Source organism: Neomonachus schauinslandi, chromosome 9, assembly GCF_002201575.2.
Source record: "Neomonachus schauinslandi chromosome 9, ASM220157v2, whole genome shotgun sequence".
In the NCBI taxonomy this organism is placed as follows: domain Eukaryota; kingdom Metazoa; phylum Chordata; class Mammalia; order Carnivora; family Phocidae; genus Neomonachus; species Neomonachus schauinslandi.
Window position 1 is genome coordinate 51,826,838 of NC_058411.1, and position 17,002 is coordinate 51,843,839.

At 38.3% G+C, this 17,002-nt stretch overlaps 1 protein-coding gene across 1 annotated transcript in view; it reads left to right on the plus strand.

Annotated features, from left to right (window-relative positions):
* Positions 1-13,545: 13,545 nt before the first annotated feature.
* MIS18BP1 (MIS18 binding protein 1) overlaps positions 13,546-17,002 on the plus strand; it is a 44,871-nt gene continuing 41,414 nt past the window's right edge. Inside the window, exon 1 of the mRNA XM_044917894.1 lies at positions 13,546-13,601. The gene's annotated coding sequence lies outside the window, so the exon portion shown is untranslated. The remainder of the gene's footprint in view (positions 13,602-17,002) is intronic.

Below are 17,002 nucleotides of genomic sequence, written 5' to 3' on the forward strand. Positions count from 1 at the left end.
GCTAGAGAGGCAATCAACAAATGACTCCTACATATAGTCACATTTATTATTGACTAAATAAATTGCCAATCAAAACCCTGATATCTTTTTCACAAAGAAATTAAGGCCATGACCACCAACTCTTTCTGGAAAGATTAAATCTTCCACCTTCTCTTCAGGTGACTTTTGGTAGGGGTGGAGAATACAGATACAATGGCCAGCAGCCCTAATTAAGAATTAAGAATTAAAGGGGATCTAAATAAGTAGGCATGCATGATGTTCATCTATTGGAAGTAATATTGTTAACATGTCAATTCTTCCCAAGTTGGTATATAGATTGAATGGAATCTAAATAATAAATATACATCCAGGGGCGCCTGGGTGGCTCAGTTGGTTAAGCGACTGCCTTCGGCTCAGGTCATGATCCTAGAGTCCCGGGATCGAGTCCTGCATCGGGCTCCCTGCTTGGCGGGGAGTCTGCTTCTCCCTCTGACCCTCCCTCTCATGCTCTCTGTCTCTCATTCTCTCTGTCTCAAATAAATAAATAATATCTTAAAAAAAATAAATTAAATAAATATACATCCATCATCCCCCAAATTTTTTGCACACCCTTTTATGTTCTCTTCTTTCTCTTCCTATTCTTTCTCAATTCTTAGTTACTCGGGTCACCATAACAAAATACCACAGACTAAGTAGCTTAAATGCTAGAAATTTCTCACAGTTCTGGAGGCCAGATGTCTTAGATCAATATGCCGGTCAATTTGGTTTCTGGTGAGAGCTCTCTTCCCGGCTTGCAGATGGCCTCATTCTTGTTGCATCCTCACATAGTAGTTCCTCCGTGGTGCATGGAGAGAAAAGGCTCTGGTGTTCTTTCCCTTTCTTATAAGGACACCAGTTCTTTTGGATTAGCGCCCCATTTGAATAACCTCATTTAACCTTAATCACATCCTTAAAGGTCCTATCTCCAAATACATCACATTGGAAGTCTGGTGAGGTTTATGGACCCCTTTTCAGAATAATGTTTTAAAGTTGATAAAGTGAAATACTTGGATTCTCCCCAAAATTATATTGGGATACATTTCTATCTCTATGACCAAAAAAAGCTCTATATACAACAACAACTTCCAACATGGCACAAAGGGACAGTGGAGTATCAACTGGAGGCAACTGTGGAGGGATGAAATGGAGGCAGGAACCCTGGTTCCCTATGTGCAGTCCTTTTAAGCACTATACCCACATAGGTCTCCAGTGATGGGATACAGAAGTCTGAGATCCTTGGGATAGAAAAGAAGAGGCCATGGTGTGGGGATACTTCAAGCACCCTAAAATATCTCAGACCATGCACTCTAGCAGCACACATGAGCACCCTGAAAGCCAGATAGAATGAATCTTATCTCAATAGTCACCAGTCCAAAGAACCAAACTAACCAGCTACTCCACATCAAAGACTAGAAGAAATGTAGAGAACATTGCATCTCAATCAGGGCTTTTTATCCCCTTCCTCTCTTGGAAGTGGTAAAGAGAGAAAAAGAAATAGAAAGACTGAGAATTCACTAGGAAAAGACAAGTAAAAAGTAGGAGTTAAGAGCATGAAGATGGTCTGTCCAAGAGACCATTGAGAGAACATAAACTCCCAACCACCACCTGCCTGTCGTGCCAAAATTCTGGGATTTCTCAAAGTTACACAAGAAAGAATATGGACTAATTTTACTTGACTGTTAAAAGAAAAAGTAACCCCAGAAAGCTAGAATATTTGAGAATATTTAGGGTGTACATGTTACTTTCTTGTCAATTCTCCTCTACATTACATTTCTGCAGTTGGTTATTGCTTTGAGGAACCCAAATGTAAGACCTTACTCCTACCCCAATAAGACTTTTTCATTCCCTGGTTAAATCCTATTTGGTTTATTTATCCTATTACTCAAACCTTTTGAAGACATTTTGGATCCTGATTTTATCATATGTTTGCTCTCTACCCTAGAGTTATAGTGGTGGCACGTTTGATTTGTCTTTCTTTATCATCCTCATCAAAATCTTTAATAAAAATGTCGGTCAACTAATATTTGACAAGGGTACCAAGAATGCTCAAAGGAGAAAAGACAGTTTCTTCAATAAATTATGCTAGGACCATTGTATATTCACACATAAAAAAATTAAACTGGACCTCTATTTTACACCACTCACAAAAATTAAGTCTAAATGGATTAAAAACTTTAATGGAAGCCCTAAAGCCATAAAACACCTAGAAAAAAACATAGGAATAAAGCCTTGACAGGGGTCTTGGTAATTATTTTTTTGGCTATGAGACCTAAAGCACAAGCAATCAAATCAAAATAAACAACTGGGACTACATCAAACTAAAAAGCTTCTGTACAACAAAAGAAACCATCAACAAAGTGAAAAGACAACCCACAGAACAGGAAAAAATATTTGCAACCATACAACTGATAAGGGGTTAATATTCAAAATATATTTTAAAAAACTCATAGGGGGTGCCTGGGTGACTAAGTCGATTAAGCATCTGCCTTCAGCTCAGGTCGTGATCCCAGGGTACTGGGATCAAGCCCCTGCATCGGGCTCCCTGCTCAGTGGGGAGTCTGCTTCTCCCTGCTTCTCCCTCTGCCCCTCCCCCTGCTTGTGCTCGCTCTCTTTCTCTCTCAAATGATAAAAAAATTAAAAAAAAAATTCATACAACTTAATAGCAAAAAACACAAATAACTCAATTAAAAATGGGCAAAGGACCCAAATAGAGATAACAAATGCTGGCATGGATGTGGAGAAAAGGGAACACTTGTGTACTGTTACAGGGATTGTAAACTGGTACAGTCATAATAAAAACCAGTATGAAAGATCCTCAAAAAATTAAAAATAGAATTACCATATGATCCAGCAATTACACTGCTGGGGCTATAGTTAAAAGAAACAAAAACACTAACTTGAAAAGATATTTTCACCCTCATGTTCACAGCAGCATTATTTACAATAGCCAAGACATGGGAAACCTTGTGTCCATTGATGGATGAATGGATAAAGAAGTGTGAGATAGGGCGCCTGGGTGGCTCAGTCGTTAAGCGTCTGCCTTCAGCTCAGGTCATGATCCCAGAGTCCTGGGATTGAGTCCCACATCGGGCTCCCTGCTCCACGGGGGGCCTGCTTCTCCTTCTCCCACTCCCCCTGCTTGTGTTCCCTCTCTCGCTGTGTCTCTCTCTCTCAAACAAATAAATAAAATCTTTAAAAAAATAAAAAATAAAAAAAAGAAGTGTGAGATATAAATAAATAAATACATACATACATACATACATAAATATTTCAGCCATAAAATATGAGGAAATCCTACCACTTGCAACAATATAGATGGACCTTGAAGGCATTATGCTAAATGAAGTAAGTCAGAGAAAGACAAATACTGTATGATCTTACTTATACGTGGAATCTAAAAGTTTACATAAAAGTTTATGAGTTTACATAAAAAAAGAGTTCAGACTTGTGGTCCCTACAGGTGGAGGGTCGGCGAGGTGGGGAATTGGAGGAAGGTAGTCAAAAGGTACAAACTTCCAGTTATAAGATAGGTAGGTATTAGTGATGTAATGAACATGGTGACTATAGTTAACACTGCTGTATGACATGTTGAAAAGTTGTTGAGAGTTAATCCTAAGAGTTCTCATCATAAGAAAAAAAAATTTTTTCTTCTTGCTTTTTTTTATTATATCTATGTGAGATGATAGATGCTAGCTGAATCTATTATGTAATCATTTTTACAACACATGTAAAGCAAATCATCGTACTGTATGCCTTAAATTTATACAGTGATGTTATGTCAACTATTTCTCAATAAAACTGGAGAAAAAAAATTTAATGTTAAGTCTCACAGGTTGGAGCAGAGAGCTGTCAAAACAACCACTAGTGGGTATCATTCAGCCAGTTATTTCAGAAATTATGCATATCATCCCATGTTCTCAAATTTAAGAAGTCCATATCAAATGTCCTATTAATATTGCTCTAGTATTTTCCTGATCTTCCTGAAGAGTAATGCCATCAAATAAAAGTTTTTTGAAATTTGTCTGGAAATTTTCTCTCCAGATAATGATTAATAAAAATGATTAATAATCCTGTCCTGGGATCAGTATGATGGTTCTAAAGTACTTTACAAACTAAGGTCAGACTTCTCTTTTAAAATTATATCTTTTTTTTAAATGCTCAGCAGTACTCCCTCTTGCTCACCTCTGAGTTCATCTAGACATTTAGACTCACAAGACCAGAGTAGCTTACACTTAGAATCAATGGATGAAAGGACAAAAAGCATAGCAAGTCAGAAAGGTAGTATCAGACATTTTCCTTATATAGGAGTCCTCAAAGCAATCCACTAGCCCAGGAGCTTGTCCTCATTGACGACCCCCAAATAAACAGTTCAAGTGGAAGAGAATGAGATCCACACGGACGTGTGCAATGGTCATCCTGGGTTAGAAGCTCCATGTCCCAGTAGGAACCAATATTCATGGGCATAATTTCTAGGTTCCCCCCAAAAGACAGTTACTGAGTTATTTAGAAAAGCCCAGAGTTTTGGCTTCACTCCAGGAATTTATAGTTCACAACTTTCCTAGTCTAGGTGAATTCACCAGTCAGGGTCATTTTTACCAAAAACTACATTGCTGGTTACACAGTTGACATTCTACCTTTATCAATTTTCCAAGGAAACATAATGAGAAAGCTAACCCAAAGTCGAATTTGGCCACAAAGAAAGAGAAAGGTTTTTCTAACCTTTTACTTATTCTTTCTATATAATCTTTCCCAAATTTCTAATTAAATACCTTATGAAGTCACACACACACACACACACACTTGCACACACACATGCAATACACACACACACAATCTCATCAGTACCAAAAACTAAGACAGATAAGCATTTCAATGCTGGAGTCTGAGAGAAATCGTACTTCCTATGAGACAGATGGAACTTCCCTGAGGAAAGCACTTAAATTCTGATCATGAAGCAGATTGCCTGAAAAGGAGGAAGAAAATAATGCATACTTTACCACTGTCTGTTTCTGAAGAGATATGGGGTCTCTACCAACCAGAAATTTAGAAAACTATTCTTCTTTTCAAAAATGGCTAATCCACGAATTGACTCCTGCTTACTGCTGCAAGACAATTTTCCAGCAATCCCTTGTGCTTCTGCATGTGTTGTAAAGAAGCATTGACAGCTTTTGTTCCAGCATATCTTTTCAAGGATGTTTGTATAGCAAACAATCTTGAAAGATAGAAATGATGTCTCCCTCTAGAGCAGATAGCAGTTTTGTTTCCTAACCAGAAATAGTAAAGCTAATGTCTTTAGTAAAATGTTTCAGTGAAAACTGAACTAGTGGACAAGAAATATCAGACACCTAACCTTCAGGGGTAAGGAAACTAGTAAGAAGCAAGCTGATTTATAATGCAAATCTGAGAAAATTTCAAGAACTGTAATAACGCTCCAGGTATACCTGAAGGCAAAGGGTTGAATTGAGCTGAAAACAGGAGAAATGGTTGAGAATCTACATTTTAAGAAAAAGTTTTCCTGACCTTCCCCAGCCGAAGACTTGAGGATACCTGTTAAAGCTGAGGGATTAGTTGCCATCTGACAACAGATTAATTGAAAGTCTTCATATTGAAAAGTGACATCCCTAGCACTCTTCCCATGTTCCTCTCAGAAAACAATAGCAGATAAGTTTATCTCTGTGCTGACTGTTCTCTGTTTAGCTCTCCACCACTCTCTGGCCTGTCACCCAGGCCTCTTTTGCCTTTGACTTTCACTTGAAATCAGCCAAAGAGAGGCTCCAGCCGAATAACAAAAGGTGGAAGGAGAGAGGGGTTGAGCTATGTATTCTGCCCCGTCCGACAACAGGACCACATACTTTTGACAATGGTTGTGTTCCTCTGCTTTCAAATACAGCAACTGTTAGGTGTACTCTCATACCTAGTTATAGATTTTTCCAGGTTCCAATAACACTGTCCTTTCTCCTTGCATCTTTAGGCCTGGGGGAGATAAAGGCTTCCAGCTATTTTTAGTCTTTGGGTATTTTACCATCCCTTGAAGGGTCCTATTTGTAAATATTCCCCTTATTAAATTCTCCTCAAAGCACTCTTCCATTCTGAGCTGCATTGTTCCTAAACAAAAGGGAATGGCATAAATGGATGCCCAGAGTCATGAAACAGCTCACCATGTTCTAGGAACTATACTAGATATGTGAGGTGAGGAGTGATTGGAGAGGAGGCCCAGAGTATGCTATTTTCAGACCTATATAGCATGCTGTCTACTGGCCATTCCCACATGGATGCTACACAGGAATTTCAAAATCACCAAGTCCAAAACTAAATATATCTTCTTAGCCCAAAACCAATATTATTCTGATATTATCTACTTCTATGTGGTGCCATTATCCATCAAATTGCCCAAACCAGAAACAAGAAAGTTTTGTTTTAAAATTTTCCATCCGCCAAGTCCCACATTAAACTGGCTGTTTACTTCTATCAACTATACTCCCTTAATCTCTCTTCAATCTGTCCATCCTCACTTCCAAAGTTTGGTGTTAGGCTCTTATCATGTTTTACCTTGACTGCTACAAAATTTTCTGAAATGGTTTTCCCATCTACAGTGTCATCCCATTCTAATCAATTCCCCACACAGAGCCAAAGTTGTCATTCTAAAATTCAAATGCTAGTAAGAATGTTCAGAAACTCAATCATTCATACATTGCTGGTGGAATTGTCAAACGGTACAGCCACTCTGGAAAATAATTTACAGTTTCTTAAAAAACTAAACATACACTTACCATATGATCTAGAAATTACACTCCTGGGCATTTATCCCAGAAAAATGAAAACTAAATCCCTCAAAAACTTGTAAATGATTGTTTATAACAGCTTGTTTTAAAGATTTTTTTTTTTATTCATTTGAGAGAGAGAGAGAGAGAAAGAGCACAAATAGGGAGGAAGGTCACAGGGAGAGGGAGAAGTAGACTCCCCTCTGAGCAGGGAGCCTGACATGGGGCTCAATTGCAGGACCATAGGATCATGACCTGAGCCACCCATGGACTCCTATAACAGCTTTATTTGTAATACCAAAAAACTGGAAACAACCAAAATCTCCATCAGTAGATGAATGGGTAAACAAATTGTGGGTACATCTATAAATAAAAGTGAACAAACTATTGATACTTACAACTTGGACAGATCTCAAGGGCATTATGTTGAGTGAGAGGAAAAGTCAATCTTAAAAGGTAACATGTTGTATGACAAATCTGTTTATACACACTCTTAAAATGACAAAATTATTGAAATAGAAAACATATTAGTGGTGTCAGGTTTGTTGGGCAGGGAGGTGGAAGGGGCAGGTTTGGATGTGACTACACAGATTAGAATGAGGACATCTTCCTGGTAATGAAATAGTTTTGTTTCTTTGATTGTAGTAGTAGTTATACAAATCCACAGATAGGATAAATTGACATAGAGCTATATATATGTTGTACCAAGGTCAAATTTCTATTTTTGATACTGTAATATACTTATAATTACATACAATGTAACCACTGGAGGAAAATAGATGAAGAGTGTAGGTGGAGGATGGGCTAGAATGGTGATGGGTATCAAGGAGGGCACTTGTTATGATGAGCATTGGGTGTTGTATATAAGTAATGAATCACTAAATTCTACTCCCAAAACCAACATTGGACTGTTTGTTAACTCCCTAAAATTTAAATTAAAAAAAATATATGAAGGATACTCAGGAGCTCTCTGTAGTATCTTTGCAACTTCCTATCAATCTCTAGTTATTTTAAAATGAAAAGCTAAAATCAAACTAAAATAGCAACTTAAGCTTTCAATAAATTGTAGTTAAAGAATATAAGGTGATTACAATATCTACTTTGTCCCCAATTGGGACGCCTGGGTGGCTCAGTTAAGTGGCTGCCTTCGGCTCAGACCATGTTCGCAGGGTCCTGGGATCAGGTCCCACATCAGGCTCCTTGCTCAACAGGGGTCATGCTTCTCCCTCTGCCTGCTGCTCCTCCTGCTTGTGCTCAGTCTCTCTCTCTCTCTGACAAATAAATAAATAAAATCTTTTAAAAAAATAATTTGTCCCCAATTATAGGCAGAGTATACCTGAGTCATCCTGTCTTTTTAAAGTCAGTCTCTTTTCTGTTATTTGCCAAAAGACTTCATTGAGTCCCACATGCCTCTTCTATTTCCATCAATATTTATTTTTTTCTTTTCTGCATTAGAAAATGATCACCTCCACACTGCAGCGAAGGTGATCTCTTTAAAACAAATCTTATCTTGTCATTCCCTTTTTAAAATTTTTCAATGTCTTTCCTTTTTCCTTAGAGTTCTTAATGTGCTCCTTCAAAATGATCAGACTCTTAACTCCCTCTGTAACATCATCCATCACCACTCTTCTGCTAGCTTTTATCCTTTAAGTCTTTGAACAAACCATTGCACTCTTTCCATCTCAATATCATCATCCCAGATGATCCCTCTGCCAGGAATTTTTCCCTTCCTTCACCTAGGTAATTCCTAACATTCTTTAGGCCTCAGCTTAAATAATATTGTCCCACAGAAGGCTACCTCAATCCATTAATGTAATAAAACAACCTGCAATATGGTTTACATAATGATATGAAATCATTTAGTGGTATAAAAGGTTTTAATCTTATATTTATTTCTCTTGTCCTGATAGCACACACAAAGTTTCTAGATTAGGACTTACTATTATTATTTAGAGCAATAACCACATTGGTGTCCCAAGCCCCATTCTTCCTGTATGGGGTGATGTGATAAGAGCCAGATGGTTATGTCTGCATGTATACAAAGGGGGTTCTCACACAACAGGAGAAGAGACCTGAAATTATGAATCTTAAAGCTTATATAACAACTGCTATACCGCTACACCCTCATCTTCTGAGAGAAGAAAAAAACCCTTATCTCCCTAAGATAAACAAATCATGTGGAATATAAACAGATGGCTCTGTATTTCAGTCCCTTAAAATGTGAGGAGTAAATGAAACTGGTAAAAGGAGATATTCTTCATCTTTAAAAAAAAGTGCCACTGCTCTATGAGGAGTGCAGTTAGCTAACAGCTTCCAACTGCATTGCCTTTAGGATCTGTTAAAGCCTTTGACTTCAATAAATTGACAGTTACATGCAAGAGAAAAAAACTGGGTCACTATCTTACCCATAAAACCAAGTCAAAAATTAATTCAAAATTATAAAAATTAACTCAAAATGGATTAAAGACTTGAACGTAAAACTTGGAACTATAAAACCCCTAGAAGAAAACATAGGTGGTTAGCTCATTGACATCAGTCTTGCTGATGATTTTTTGGATTTGACACCAAAAGCAAAAATAAATAAGGGAGACTACATCAAACTAAAAAGCTTCTGCACAGCAAAGGAAACCATCAACAAAATGAAAAAGCAACCTACAGAATGGGCGAAAATACATGCAAATCATATATCTCATAAGGGATCAATACTCAAAATATATGAAGAACTCAAAAAACTCAATAGCAAAGTAAAATAAAATAAAACAAAACCCCACAATCTGATTAAAAAATGGCAGAGGAACTGAATAGACATTTTTCCAAAGAAGACAAAGAAATGGCCAACAGGTACATGAAAAGACACTCAACATCACTAATCATCAGGGAAATATAAATCAGGACCACAATGAGATATCACCTCACACCTGTTAGAATGGTTATCATCAAAAAGACAAGAGATAACAAGTGTTGGCAAGGATGTGGAGAAAGGGGAATACTTGTATACTGTTGTTAGGATTGTAAACTGACACAGTCACTTAAAAAAAATAGTACAGAGATTGCTCCAAAAACTAAAAATAGAGCTACTATATGATCCAGGATTCTACTGTTGGATATATACCTGAAGGAAAGGAAATCACTACCTCAAAAAGATATATGCACCCCCATGTTCACTGCAGCATTATTAACAATAGCCAAGACATGGAAATAACCACTAGGGTGAATGGATAAAGAAGATGTGAGATATATATATACATATATTTGCATTTGCAACAACATGGATGGACCTTGAGGGCATTATGCTTAGTGAAATAAGTCAGACAGAGAAAGACAAAAACTATATGATTTTACTTTTATGTGAAATCTAAAAACAAAATCAAACTCATAGATACAGAGAACAGATTTGCAGTTGCCAGAGGCAGGGGTGGGGAGAAGTAAAATGGGTGAAGGTGGTCAAAAGGTACAAATTTCCATTTACAAAATAAATAAATCCGAGGATGTAATGTACAGCATGGTGACTACAGTTAATAATACTTACTGTATATTTGAAAGTTGCTAACAGAGTAGATCTTAAAAGTTCTCATGACAAGAAAAAAAGTTTCAACTGTGTACTGATGGATATTAACTAGACATATTGAGATTATTTTGCAATATATGCATATATCAAATCATTATGTCATACATCTGACACTAATATAATGTTATACAACAATTACATCTCAATCCCAAAAAATTTAATTAAAAATGGTTTTTTTTTAAAGATTTTATTTTTGAGTAATCTACACCCAATGTGGGGCTTACACTCACAATCCTGAGATCAAGGGTCACAAGCTCTACTGACTGAGCCAGCCAGCCTCCCCTAAAAAAATGTTTTTTTAAGCCTTTGAGTCAAGGCCATCTTCTTCCCAGGCAGCCTCCACCATTATGGATTCCAGGATCTGCTCATTTCCGCCCACTCTAGGACACCTCTGATGGGTTACCCCAAGTCTCCCTGTTGGGTTAGCCAACACTTTGTCAAATCTGCATTGCAATTTTAGGCTCCCTCTGCCCAGTTCTGCTTCCTTTCCCCTTTTTGTTCCACAAATGTCAGGTATATATCAAAGTCTGAAGATTTATTAGGCCCAATCCTTCTTCCTCTCCCTTAATCTTCACAGGCTTTATCTCCCAAAAAAATTCTGGTACTCCTAAGTCTATCTTACCAACAGCTTCTTTCAGGATCTAACCTGATATATCTTTATAGCACTTTCTACAATTTGTAGTATGTTTATATGTTTGTAATACTGTCTCTATTACACAGCAATCTCTGGCAGTTTTTTCTAAATTTTCTAAATACCTCACATAGCCTGGGTAACCTCCCTTTTGACTGCATCCTCATCCCTCCTCCAGGCCCAGACACAGCAGTAGTGACTGTATAGTTGAATCTTACATAAGGGAAACACAACTGAGAGTGAAAAGAATCTAAAATCGTGTTTCAGGGCTTACAACTGTAGGATTTCTCAACCCTTGGCATTATTGACATTTTAGATTGGATAATTCTTTGCAGTGGAGGGGCTGTCCTGCACACTGTAGGATGTTTAGCAGCATTCCTGTCCTCTACTCACTAGATGCCAGTGGCATCCCTCTCACTTGTGGTATTTATGATTTAAATGTCTCCAAACATTGCCAAATGCCCTGCTGGGGGGAGGGGGGGTACAAATCACCCTGGGTTGAGAGCTATCGGCCTTGAAGAAAGAGCATCTTTTTTCTAATTCTCCCCAAAATGCAAAATGCTCTATGGTCAATTAGTACCCTGCTGGAACTTACCATTGTCCTGGGACTATTCCTCCAGGCTAAGCAGACCCAGATGCCTTGGCAGCAGCTCCCACACAGTGTGAGGCTTCCATTCCCTTCCTCCTCTGTCTGTCCTTTGGACCCTAAGTGGGTCTGCATGCGTTCACATGAGTAACAGACTTAAGCCTGGACAGATTATCACAAATGGCTGACTGAACCTTAAAGGAAGGCCCATCCAGGGCAGTTATGTTGATGTCCCAATGGACAAATGAACATTGTCCCTTTGCTTGTATGCCTTCTCATCATAGTTTGTTACCCACCAACTGTTTCCTCCAGTTTTGTTTGGAAAATCATTAGTCATCCTTATATCAATAGCTGTTGCTGTTCACCCTGGAGCATGGTATATACTAGTTATTTCTCACATGAAAAGTGATTATTTAAAAAATAAAAGTTTATATTTCTGAGTGTCTACCCTTAATATTATAAGGTTCCTATTCTGGCTGAAAGTGTGAGCCATGGCCATCTCCATAACAGGCATAGAGACCTCTCATATTTCTATCTCAGATGCTTTGGAATATGAATGCCTATCTCCTCAAAGTCTCTCTCACACAATGTGCATTTCATACGCTTTCATACATGTCACTTAACAGATATCTTAAGTCTAGCTTTTCCCAAAAATCTGGTGCAAATTAATGTCCAGCCATTTTCTCATTATGCTGCAGACAGAAACTTCATATTATCTATGTAGATTTGCTTTCCTCTCCTCACCTCAACTGTTTTCTTCTCCTTACTTGCATTTATTTGCATATTTTAGATTTATATTTCGAACTCTGAATATTCGATGTGCACAAGATTTAGTGAAAACAGAATTTAGACGAGGGGATTGCAAAAGTCACTTTAAACAATTAATCCATTACAACCAGTTCAGTCCAGTGTTAACGGAAAAATGCGATATATGGTTCTAGGATGCTGCGGAATTTTCCTGGATGAGGAATACAATGAACTCTCCTGTCCCATGCTGACTTGTTGGGGAGGGGGACGGAGTTAATGGAGAGAAGATGCTGGATCAGAGCCGGAGGGGTTTAGAACGGAAAACATTTGTTACTCCTCTGGCTTCTCCTTCTCCGCCCCCAAGACTGAAACAGGGCGCCGTGTGCAATGCTTCCAGCCAGCGAATGCGTCTTGCCAAGGCGCTGAGGTGAAGGATGCACCATAATCCGCGGTGGTTAGAGTAGAGCATCACTGGCAGGGCTCAGTCTCAGTGCACCGTCACAAACTGCTTTGCAACAGAGTCGTCAAGATTAAAGTTTTTGGGATTCGATAAAATCAGGTTCAGAAAACATCACTTGGGGAACAGCTTGGGGAAACAGCTCAAATTAAACATTCCATTGCAAGTATAACTTTGCATTCAGTCTTTTATCCTCTCAAGGACAAAACGTTCTTTCTCATTCTCAAATGATACGGCCATAGAAAACTAAAAGCTCTCTCATACGTACTCGGAAAGCTGTTTCTTCAGACAGGTAAGCAACAGATAACACCACCAGCTATTAAACCAGTGGGGGAGGAGGGTAGCTGAGAAAGGCCAAACTTAAAAAACCGCGGTAGCGCAGGAGAGCGCAAGCGACGTCTGACGTAAGCCTTCCTGCCGCAGAGCATAACGGGAGGAGCGGCGAAAGGCGCTAGGGGCGCGCTCCCTGTGAAAACGAAACGAATTCTGCAGAAGACTAGAGCGGCGCTTTCGGTACTCTTGGCAGCTTGGGGTTACCCTCCTTTTGTGGAAACAGCCCATTGTCCGCGCGGTAGGGGCCACCCCGTCTTCTCGAGTCGCACGGTGACGCAGTTCCTGAGCGCGCCAGTAGGGGCTGGCTGAAGGGCGGGCTCTTCAAATTTGAATTCCCAAACTGTTGTGGGTGTCAGGGAACCTCGCGGAGGAAGTGAGGGTCACCTGAGGCCGGGCTGCGGGGGGCTGGAGCTAATTTGGGCCAGAGGCGCGAGCCTTGACTCCACGCGAAGCCAAGCCCGGACTGCCGCCTTCTAGCCCTTTCAGGCCCTTCACCCAAGGTATGAACTTGCCCCGGTCCCCTCGCCTCCTGCCATCGGTCCCCTCTGGCGCTGAGAGTCCCAGCCCCTCAGCGTTTTCGGCCCGCGTGGGCTTTTGTGCGTTTTTGGCATTGGTAGGGGTCTCAAAACTGCTCATTCGTTGTGTACATAGTTGTTGCGTGTCTACTTTCGTTCAGATTCGTTTCGATGGTGAACGCTCGAGGCCTTTGTTCTAAAATCACTTAGAGTAAAAAACTTTTACGTTAGAGTGATTTGTGTGCATCACTGCCCTTGGACCCAGTGATCCACGGTGCTATAGAAACAGTTGAACCATCGAGCTCATTTCTTCTGGTTAAATTACACAATGGTTGCAAACATACGTAGATGTTAATAAAATTATTTAGAAAATGGAGGGCCCCTTCATCCCACTTTTCAAAGTTAAACACTGTTCACAGTTTGGTACACTTCCAGATTTTTTTTCCCTATGCTTATGCTCATGTGTTTTACAGCAATGCAATTGTACGTCCTCTTCTACTCCTTCCTTTTTTATTTAATATATCCTAGCTATTTTCTCTGTCAGTACATATTCAGGAATATATCTTTTTATTGAATACATGGAATTCAATTGTATGGGTGTAGTAGCACCATAGTGGTGGAGATCTAAATTGTTTATAGTTTGTCCTGTACTTCAGTGAACTGTATAGTGCTTGTTTAAGGACTTGGGCCTTGAAGTCAGACTTAGGTCCTGCTATTAATCATTGTCAGTGGGACCTTGGGTAGGTTATTTAACTACCTGTGCCTTAGTTTCCCCATCTTCAAAACTCTCCAGAATTGCTGTAAGGTTATGTAGTGTCTGATGTACATGCAGTAAATATTGACTGTTAGTACCACTTATATATTTGCATTCTTCATGTAGTTGTTTCTGTAAGAAAAAGATTTAGAAATGGAATTTCTTAGTCGATAGCATGCACACCTATATTTTGAAATTGATCTTTTCCAATCTGATAAACAAGAAGACCCACTGTTTTAATATGCATCTCTTCACTTATTAGTAAAATGAAGTGTCATTTGACTCCGTGGCTTTTTGTATTCTTTATTAATTGCCTTTCATGCCTTCTGGCCATTTTCTGTGTTGGTCATTTTTTTTAAATTGATTCATTTGGTCACTTTGAATGTTATTTATAGTAATTGAGTTGAATCAATTCCTTTGTATGTCAAGTGCTGGGGTTTTTTGTTTGTTTCCCCCCAAGTGTATCATTTGCCAGTTAACTTAAAATTCCTCTCATTTTTTCCCATCTCCACCTCCCAGTTTTGGTTAGTGTGCTTTGGGATTTTTTACCCTTTCCATTATAATTACAATAATAATAATTATTATTATTATTATTATTACTGCTACCACTATAGTAAATTCCTAGAAGAACTTTTCATGTAATTTTGGGAAGAAGAGTAATAGTTACATTTAGAATCATATCCATGATAAAAACAGTTGTTTAGCCTTACCTATATATTTACATACACTATAAAGTGCTCATAGCTAGCTTTTTCATACAATGGTTTTCTCATGCCCCAGTCTTTATTTTAAATAAATAGCAATTTTTTTCTTAGTACATCAGCATTTGTCAATTTTCAGAATAAATGGCAACAATTAGATTTTCCAAATAGTTTTAAGCAGTTAGTGAAGCACAAGCATACCATTTTAGAATTCACCTTCTCTTCTCTAGTCCAAGAAGGAACTAACAATTTCTTGTTAGTGACCTCCATCTGTTAGGTTAAGCCTGTGCTTGGCCTTCAGGATACTCTTTTCCTCAACCTGAGGAATGCCTGTTACTGAATCCCCATCCTCTAACATCTGTCTCTTCCATCAGAGTCTGAACATCATAATCTGTTTTCTTTGTTTTGCTCTTCTGTTAACTAGGAGGAGAATGGGGCTTTAAGGGTTTGGCCTCTACCTGGTGATTTCCTGTTTTTCTTCTGTATCTATTCTGCAAAGCCTCTATGGTCAGAAAATCCTAGATAATTTTTTTTCCTCTACATCCTCTTTTCCACCAACCACACTGAAACCACAACTATTGCCAACTCTTTTGGTGTCTGTTGAGTTGCTATTCATCACACAGTGGGAAGGAGGGGCTCCTAGGAATCTTCTGTGTCTTTTTTTGGAGGGGGGGTGGAATTTGAGGTTTTCCAGAATCCTGACTACTCACCTCCATCCTACTACATGTTTGAATTGGGAGGGAAGAGGTTGGGCAACATGAAAGAGGAGTTATTTGCTGGTTCTTCGAGCCTCTCAGTGGGACCATAATTATCTGCCTTTAGATGAAAACAGTAATGTTTGTCTACTACAGATTGGGCCTGTTTTCAGTTCGACTAGTTTATTTGCATTTTATACTTCCTGTTGAGCATTTCATTAGGTTGTGAAGAATTGAGATTATGTGAACCTGTACATACTTTTCCAATTTTTAGTGTGCAGTTGTCCCAATTTATTCATTTTTTTATTTTGAGAGTTTAAAGTGAACCACTAGTGAGTATTTTAACTCTCAGCACAGGATTCCTATCACTAGCACGTTGCCAAACACATAAATCTATGCATTATTAGTATATATTTACTGAATTAACATTCTGTGGAAGAATTCAGTAGTTTTTGTGTCACAGAACTAGATTGCCCAGATAGCCGCCTTTGTCAGCTCTTGTTATTGAGGAATATTTCCCTTTTTTCTCTTATAAACTGTTGGATAAAATGCTATTTGTGTCTGAATTTTTAACTTGCATACTTCTCACACAAGTTACTTAGAGATACTTGATTTCTTTGATCTGACTGCATTTGTATTTTCTGTGGCACACTTTTTGTTTATATGATGTCAAATACTGATTAGAATAGTTATAAATACAGCAGTAGAGATGCAGTAAGTTGAAACTAGTAAGTTCCAAGCTCCTTAGGTGGAAATGTTTTATTTATTTACCAAGTATTACAAAATGCAACTATATGGTTCATCACCTAGAATCTTAATTTGTAGGTGTGGGAAATAAAATATATTTATAAAAACAAGCTAAAACAAGTCTAAGACCATGTATGCTCAAGTACATGATTTCCTCTAAAAATTCTAAATAGTATTAATTTTTTTAAAAATCATAATGAGTATAGTTTACTTTTGATTTGAGAGTTTTTCAACCAAAACCTCATAGTTAAAATGTTCAGCAGCATAACAAAATCAGGATTGGGAATTATTTAATTAAAAACTTGAGTGAATCTTTCAGCTTTCATTAGGATGTATCATCTTAGCTGCTGCCTTAAAATTTAAGTGCCTAAAAGGAAAAGCGATGTTTGTGAAATTTAATCTTTTATAGTCTAATATAGTGCCATATACAGATGTGATTTAATGCTTTTTGATGCAGATATTGGATTGGAACCTCCAGGACTTGAGGTT